Genomic DNA, 8,980 nt, shown 5'->3' on the forward strand with positions numbered 1-8,980 from the left:
CAGTCTCCTGAACCACACTGTATAGAAAGGGATCCATCGCTATAGACCAGTCTCTGTTCAGCCCCTGTGCTGCCCATCACCCAGTCTCCTGAACCACACTGTATAGAAAGGGATCCATCGCTATAGACCAGTCTCTGTTCAGCCCCTGTGCTGCTCAGCACCCAGTCTCCTGAACCACACTGTATAGAAAGGGATCCATCTCTATAGAGCAGTCTCTGTTCAGCCCCTGTGCTGCCCATCACTCAGTCTCCTGAACCACACTGTATAGAAAGGGATCCATCGCTATAGAGCAGCCTTGTCAGGGGACTGCAGTCTCTGTGAAAATAGTAATAATAATAAAAAAGATGCCATAGATTGAGATTGAAACTTTATTGAAATAAATCAGCAAAAATACATTCAGAAATACAGAGTAGTAGAGTATCGTTGTGATGCACAACCCTTCATACAATACAATGACATGAATCGCACATATTCTTTGGTACAGCTCGTGTGATTTCTATGTGTTTGCATGAGAGGAACATGTTTCATGAATGCATGGATCTGGGTCCCCTCCCCTGCTCCCCATACACTATAATGGGAAATAAAACTGAGTCAGTGACCCTGTTATTTTTATGTTTTTTACAGTAATGTAAATTAAATATCAGAAAAAATAAGACATTTCCATTGAAATCATAAGCTGTAGCAAACCACCCTACTCATAGCCTTAATGACTTCACCCCATGTTGCATTGCACCCTGCAGACTGCACATATATTTCTGTGTGATAATGCAGACCTATTTAAAGACCATAGGGGGCGCCACAGTGCTAGTATATGCTGCAGCTTCACTTGGATTGCGACAGGCTCCAGTCCTGGAGGGCTTTTCCTCCAGGTAGAAACGCAGCCATGGTTGGAACGCAGACCTGGACTGGAAGAGACCAGCTTGCTGAGCTGCACTAGGACAACTCGTCTCACTTACCCAGACAGAGACTCAGAGTGACCCAGGCTAGAGCTGCCCATGTCATTGCACTGGAGGATCATGTGAAAAAGAGAACTGTCCTTCATCTGCCATCTACCTTAGCCCTGTCCTCCTGATAAGCAATTCAACACCTGTATCCTGGCTGCTGTTTGTAATGTACTGCAGCATCAAGACCTTCCAGGTGATTGTATAATTATACAGGAGCTTGCTCCCTTCCTCCCTCAGTAAATGTGTTTGTGGTGCCCTCTATAGGATTTAATAGTACACTGCAAATTGTACATTCATTCTGTGAATCCATGCTCTGCCATGCCATGGGGAAGAGGCCTATTACTCTGTTACCACTCTGAATATATTCTTTACAAGCTAAAAGAAACTTGCACCAGTAACTAATGTAACCTCTATTAGAATCATTTACTACATTAAAACACACACACCTCACCTTAATATAAATATGTGCTGCACCAGTAAATAATTGAACATATATTTAAATTATCATTAAACTAAAACACACACCCCCCATCACCTTAATATAAATATGTGCTGCACCAGTAAATAATTGAACATATATTTAAATTATCATTAAATTAAAAACACACACCCCATCACCTTAATATAAACATGTGCTGCACCAGTAAATAATTGAATATATTTAGGGCTTCTGTTTTTCGGGTTTTATTAATTGTATTTTTCGGTGCTAATTTTTAGCTATTCGAGTTTTATGTTAATCGTTTTTTTTTCGGGGCTTTCGTTTTTGATATTCTGTATGAAATTAGTGTTTTTGGTTACTTTCCAAAATGCTTTTTTGTGTGTGTGTGACAATATGTATAGCAGTAACTCGACAGCACTTGCACACTTAAGTTGTACCTTCTTTCCTTTGCTGTCTTCCACAACGAAATCCCTATGGTCACGGGCACATTCTTCTGGGGTTTGTGTTCAGGAATTTGTGTACATTGTCACAATTCAGTTTTAAATCCTCCGTATCTTAACTGTAATACAGCTTGAAATCCCGCTAACAAGCTTCCATCCTGAGTGTAATCTCGTTTTAAATCTCGCCAGCGGAGTCTCCAATAGAAATGTAGGAATGTGCTGTCACTCAGTAGTTGGGGTGGGTTTAAAGTATTCAGAACGAATCAATGATAGACACAAGTCAGGAAGGCAGGACATTGCCCAGCAGCCCTGTGAAATGTATTCACAGGGTTTTATTTTTTTAAATGTGAAAAGGGTACAGTCAACATGCATAGATTAACCATTTCCACAGTTTTTCTGGTGTTTATTGTCTGTTAACCGATTAAATCTTTTTGTATCAGGGGTTAAAACTGAAAATCCGAAGCCCTGAATATATATTTAAATTATCATTACATTAAAACACACACTCACTATCAACTTACTATAAATGTGCAGCACCAGTAAATAATTGAATATATATTTAAATTATCATAAAATTAAAAAAAAAAAAAAACACCAGTAGATAATGTCAGATGAATATTAACCAGCAGAAAATTGAGTGCGAACAGCCAATCAGCTTCCAGATCTAGCGGGCTTCCGGAATGTTGCAACGTTGAAGTGCTCAGCTGTGAATTACATTTTAAATCAATCTGTGGATAAATACCAGCTTTCTCCCTTAACCCTCTAATCTACAACTAATCTGATAACATAAAAAACTACTTAAACACACTTTCTGACGTTGGTCTAGAGACAAGCAAAATCATGTGTGTGACAGGACAGCGTAATGAAGGCTCAATTCACAGAAAATCAACAGGAAAGACACGACTGGTCCACAATTCTGTCATCAGCTGGATCCAAACAACACCCTCCATCAAAACCAGCCAGTTAAACTGCCAACCCTGCTTCAGTTCTTTCCACAGCAGCCAATCCACTCCCTGCCAGCTTGAATGACGCCCCGCCTCTAACAAGTTTTGAGTCTGCCTCAATACTACACAGACTATTCAACAAGCCTACAGTTAATTTATCTGGCAATGTCATAATAATAATAATGATAATAACGGTTTTATCTACGCGCATGTCATTTTTCTATTCTAATTATGTTAGGGACTATCTTCCTCAGCGGAAGGTTATCTGCCGAAATATCAGAAGTTCAACGTAAATATAGGTTTTAAAGTTGTTGTTTTTTTTTTAAGAGAAAATAAAGAATTAAATCATGTTTTAATAGTGATAGAGCCCTCTTGATGTGGGCTGTACCGTGTGGTAGATGACCTTGACTTTCATTAGCACCCTCAGCTCAGGACTCAAAACTCCAGATGCAGTCATCTACCACACGGCAGAGCCCGCATCGACGGCTCTATCGCTGAAAGCCCTCGCTTGTCATTGTGGGTGCTGGTATCTCACGGCTCGAAGTACTTCTCCTTCTCCTCCTCCTCCTCCTCTTCCTCCTTGTGGAATATCTCTCCGTCTTGTCTTCTCCAGCGCAGATTAACACCGTCCATTGGAAAGTTCTTGGAGAGGTGCTCCCGGATCTGAAACAGCAACACAAGAAACACAGTGTTATCAAGGAGCACCACATCTCTCTGTGTATCTATCAGGGAAAAGAGAGGAAACTAGAAGGAACTAAAGGGAAGCAAAGTCAACGTGAGATTAGCTCATCAGTGTCACACGAAGCCCAGTACACAGGAAGCAGTGTCAGTTTGGATTTCTGAAAGGGAGTGTCACCTACCTGCTCTAAAATGGCTTCGTACACTTTGGGGTCCTCAAGATTCACTCCTTTGGGTACATTTAGTTTGACCCTTGCTGTTGCCATGTTATCTGTGCAGACAAACAGAAGAGTTCACACAGCCATTAAATAAACCCCATGTCAAACAATAAGACCCCACGTAGTCTGTAATGTGCAGCACAGAATGGGAGCAGCGTTCCATCAAAGCTTTTTAGATTCTGAGAAATTTGCAGTTGACTGAGAAAGGATCCATTATCAGTGGGACACCGTCGGCCATGCACTAACCCTTTGAATGTATTCATTTTGTTGCATTATACACTTTTGAAACAATATTCCAAACAAGTATCTCAACAATTTGCTTTAAAATTAAACAAGACGTTTATTGTGGCTCTGCCTCAGTTTCTGATTCATGCTCCGATTATAAATATAAAATACATGTAGATCTCAGTGTTCAGCATAGTGAATGCAGTGTCTTAGACCTCCATTTTCAGCATAGTGAATGCAATGTCTTAGATCTCAGTGTTCAGCAGAGTGAATGCAGTGTTTTAGATCTCAGTGTTCAGCATAGTGAATGCAGTGTCTTAGATCTCAGTTTTCAGCATACTGAATGCAGTGTCTTAGACCTCAGTTTTCAGCTGAGTGAATGCAGTGTCTTAGATCTCAGTTTTCAGCATACTGAATGCAGTGTCTTAGATCTCAGTTTTCAGTATAGTGAATGCATGCTTTGCCATTGTTGCTGTCTTATTAGCTTTCTTGTTCTCTCTACATGTTTATGACTGGCAATATGATCTTTTAATGGTACTGACTCATGCATGATCAACGGCAGCAAAACTTGAACAATAGTGTCCCACCTTCCTCATAGAGATAATCAGATTTTGTTTTAGCTGTCTTTTACTGAAGCATTGCTTTTTGTTCTTCGTTGGTGCAGCTGTCATGTTGAGTTTCAACAGAGACACGCGAGTGAAGTCACCTAAACTCAACTTGCAAACAAATGCACGTGGTATGTCGTCTTCAATCACTACACTGAACACTTACCTGTGTATTTTCAACTCTAATATTGAGATTACATTTTTACCAGTTTCTAAACGCTTGATATGATGATATTTCTGAAATGTTTGATTTTTAAAAGGAAATAAAACAAAACCCGTGAAAGTGTGGTCCAGTGGTTAAAGAAACAGGCTTGTAACCATGAGGTCCCGGGTTCAAATCCCACCTCAACCACTGACTCATTGTGTGACCCTGAGCAAGTCACTTCACCTCCTTGTGCTCTGTCTTTCGGGTGAGACGTAATTGTAAGTGACTCTGCAGCTGATGCATTGTTCACACACCCTAGTCTCTGTAAGTCGCCTTGGATAAAGGCGTCTGCTAAATAAACAAATAATAATAATAATGAGTATTGTGATTTGTATTTATGTTTATTTATGTTGACTATTTATACTTCTAAATAATGCAGTAAGATTGTGCTTCAAAAACGTTTTCAATTATATGACGAGTTCAAAACTGAGACGTTCCTAAGCAGCACCGGGCAGCCCTCTCCCTAGAGGCTGAATCTCCAGCCGCCTGCTTCGCCCGTCCTGCACTACTGGATTCACTGCAGCCCGAGCGAGCTCTGTACTAATGTGATGTGCATTTTAACAGGGAAATCAGAGAATCACCTGCAGACACACGGAAATGTGCTTATGTTAATGCTTTGCACGAAATGCTCTCAAAATGAAATGCTGGAGTCTCGAGTGAGGTTGATATTTGATCAATTGTAAAAGTTAATAAACTGTGTGGAAAGTTGTTGCCAGTTATTGTGAAAAATGTGCGCATTTTACCCTTAGAGGGAAATCTGAATGTGAGTTAAGTGCAGGGCTCAGGTGGCATGCTGGTACCTAGAACACAAGAAGCAGACGTGTAGAGGTAGACTTTCAGAGATGAACTCTTGTGTTTAGATGTTTAGATGAGTGTCTAATGTTAGGGCAGTTTTCAACAGTATAAACAGGGTTACCTGTAGACAGATTATTTGTACTGGACAATATAATGTAACTCTATATACTAGGATTCCAAACCGAAAGACAACCATCTGCTCTCCTAGTGTTGTTGCTGAATAGTTGCACACAGCTCTCCCACAGCTTATATAGTTCTAGTGGATCACATGACACGTGAGGTGGGCTGTTAATCACACTGAACAGACTGCCATCTTCAAACTGCACTTACCTTGAGAGAGCGGAGTGGAAGGGGGCCTCGTGGATTCTGCTTCTTTAAAAAGAAAGAGAGAAAAAAGAAAGTTTATAACAAAGCCAGATTCCTGCAGTGGTTCTGAATCCACTGAAGTGATTACACTGCATACCTTGAGAGACCGGAGTGGAAGGGGGGCTTGTGGGGTCTGAATCTGTAAAGAAAACACACAACAAGATGATTTAGTGTTTCCTGTTTCCTGTTTCAAGTGTATTGTTCAAATGCATTTAAATTAAACTATGTCTATGCTGCTGTCTCTACCAGGACAATAAATAAATACTAATACAATTAAACAATAAGTCATTTATTACAAAGCCACATTCAAACTGAGCTAGTGCACTCCATACCATTAGAGGCTGGTGATGAGAGAAGGCTTGAGAGGTTTGGATTTGCACAAGTAAAAAATACATCAGTTTTCAGCATAGAGAACGCAGTGTCTTAGACCTCAGTTTTCAGCATAGTGAATGCAGTGTCTTAGATCTCAGTTTTCAGCATAGTGAATGCAGTGTCTTAGATCTCAGTTTCTAGCACAGAGAACGCAGTGTATAGATCTCAGTTTTTAGCAGAGTGAATGCAGTGTCTAATACCTCAGTGTTCAGCATAGTGAATGCAGTGTCTTAGACCTCAGTTTTCAGCAGAGTGAATGCAGTGTCTTAGATCTCAGATTTCAGCAGAGTGAATGCAGTGTCTTAGATCTCAGTTTTCAGCATAGTGAATGCATGCTTTGCCATTGTTGCCGTCTTATTTGCTTTCTTGTTCTCTCTACATGTTTATGACTGGCAATATGATCTTTTAATGGTACTGACTCATGCATGATCAACGGCAGCAAAACTTGAACAATAGTGTCCCACCATCCTCATAGAGATAATCAGATTTTGTTTTAGCTGTCTTTTACTGAAGCATTGCTTTTTTTTCTTCGTTGGTGCAGCTGTCATGTTGAGTTTCAACAGAGACACGCGAGTGAAGTCACCTAAACTCAACTTGCAAACAAATGCACGTGGTATGTCGTCTTCAACCACTACACTGAACACTTACCTGTGTATTTTCAACTCTAATATTGAGATTACATTTTTACCAGTTTCTAAACGCTTGATATGATGATATTTCTGAAATGTTTGTTTTTTAAAAGGAAATAAAACAAAACTCGTGAAAGTGTGGTCCAGTGGTTAAAGAAACAGGCTTGTAACCATGAGGTCCCGGGTTCAAATCCCACCTCAACCACTGACTCATTGTGTGACCCTGAGCAAGTCACTTAACCTCCTTGTGCTCTGTCTTTCGGGTGAGACGTAATTGTAAGTGACTCTGCAGCTGATGCATTGTTCACACACCCTAGTCTCTGTAAGTCGCCTTGGATAAAGACGTCTGCTAAATAAACAAATAATAATAACATGAGTATTGTGATTTGTATTTATGTTTATTTATGTTGGCTATTTATACTTCTAAATAATGCAGTAAGATTGTGCTTCAAAAACATTTTCAATTATATGACGAGTTCAAAACTGAGACGTTCCTAAGCAGCACCTGGCAGCCCTCTCCATAGAGGGAGAATCACCAGACGCCTGCTTCGCCCGTCCTGTACTACTGGACTCACAGTCAGCTCTGCACAAACGTGACGTGCAGTTTAACAAAGAAATCAGAGAATCATCTGCAAGACACACGCACATATGCTTATGTTAATGCTTTGCATGAATGCTCTCATAATGACATATGGTTGATATTTGATAACTTGCAAAAGTTACTAAACTGAGTGGAAGGATATTGCCAGTTATTGTGAAAAATGTGCGTATTTTACTCTTAGAGGGAACGCTGAATGTGAGTTAAGTGCAGGGCTCAGGTGGGGTGCTGGTACCTAGAACACAAGAAGCAGACGTGTAGAGGTAGATTTTCACAGATCAACTCTTGTGTTTAGATGCTTACATGAGTGTCTAATATTGGGGCAATTTTCAGCAGTATTCAACATGTTTCCATCAGGCACCATTTGGATGCTTGCATGCTGGTTTATTCCTCATTACCATTCCCATGTGTTGATTTCAATACACTGACACGTCTACAGTGAGTGGTTTAGATGCCCTGAGTTGCACTGCAGGGACCTGGTGTCAGTCAGGAAGTTGCCTCACGCTAGGTTCAGCTTTCACATTATTTTTGCACACAAATCTCACATGGCTTCAATAGGTCTAGTGGTTCACATGACACATGAGAGCCATTCTACTGTGGTTAGTGAATCACACTAAAGTGATTACATTGCATACCTTGAGAGACCGGAGTAGAAGGGGGCCTCGTGGATTCTCCTTCTGTAACAAGAGAGAAAAAAGAAAGTTTATAACAAAGCCAGATTCCTGCAGTGGTTCTGAATCCTCTGAAGTGATTACACTGCATACCTTGAGAGACCGGAGTGGAAGAGGGGCTCGAGGATTCTCCTTCTGTAACAAGAGAGAAAAAATAAAGTTTATAACAAAGCCAGATTCCTGCAGTGGTTCTGAATTCACTGAAGTGATTACACTGCATACCTTGAGAGACCGGAGTGGAAGGGGGGCTTGTGGGGTCTGAACCTGTAAAGAAAACACACAACAACAAGATTTAGTGTTTCCTAAAATAAAATAAATAGACAATATGAATTTAGAACAAGATTTAGGAGTAGATGTACTAAAGTGATGCGCCTGTCACAATAGAAGCAAACCACAATACTACTACTAATAATAATAAGAAAAAGCTGAAATCATTTAGTTTCAATTTAAAATAATCTTTTATAGCGAGGGGCTACTGTGTGATTATGAAAAGCTTTTTGGGGGTGAAGGTGGGGCCCACTATAGAATCTGATGGGATTCAAAGTTTGTAGTATTAGAACAGCTAAAATTAGACAATTATTATTATTATTAATTTCTTAGCAGACGCCCTTATCCAGGGTGACTTACAATTGTTACAAGATATCACATTATTTTACATACAAGTACCCATTTATACAGTTGGATTTATACTGGAGCAATCTAGGTAAAGTACCTTGCTCAAGGGTACAACAGCAGTGTCCGCCATCGGGGATTGAACCCACGACCGTCCGGTCAAGAGTCCAGAGCCCTAACCACTACTCCACACTGCTGCCCTATGCAATGCAACATAAAGAATAATAAAAGAAAGTAAA

The 8,980-nt window shown here is 40.2% G+C and overlaps 1 long non-coding RNA gene across 1 annotated transcript; it reads right to left on the reverse strand.

Moving 5' to 3' along the window:
- Positions 1–354: 354 nt before the first annotated feature.
- On the reverse strand, positions 355–8,378 carry LOC131733139 (uncharacterized). The gene is made up of 7 exons (XR_009326075.1): positions 8,352–8,378; positions 8,223–8,264; positions 8,094–8,135; positions 5,957–5,998; positions 5,824–5,865; positions 3,628–3,716; positions 355–3,430 (listed from the first exon to the last, which is right to left on the reverse strand). It is a non-coding gene; the product is annotated as an uncharacterized LOC131733139 (long non-coding RNA).
- Positions 8,379–8,980: the final 602 nt, after the last annotated feature.

This window comes from Acipenser ruthenus, unplaced genomic scaffold (assembly GCF_902713425.1).
Source record: "Acipenser ruthenus unplaced genomic scaffold, fAciRut3.2 maternal haplotype, whole genome shotgun sequence".
NCBI classification, from domain to species: Eukaryota; Metazoa; Chordata; class Actinopteri; order Acipenseriformes; family Acipenseridae; genus Acipenser; species Acipenser ruthenus.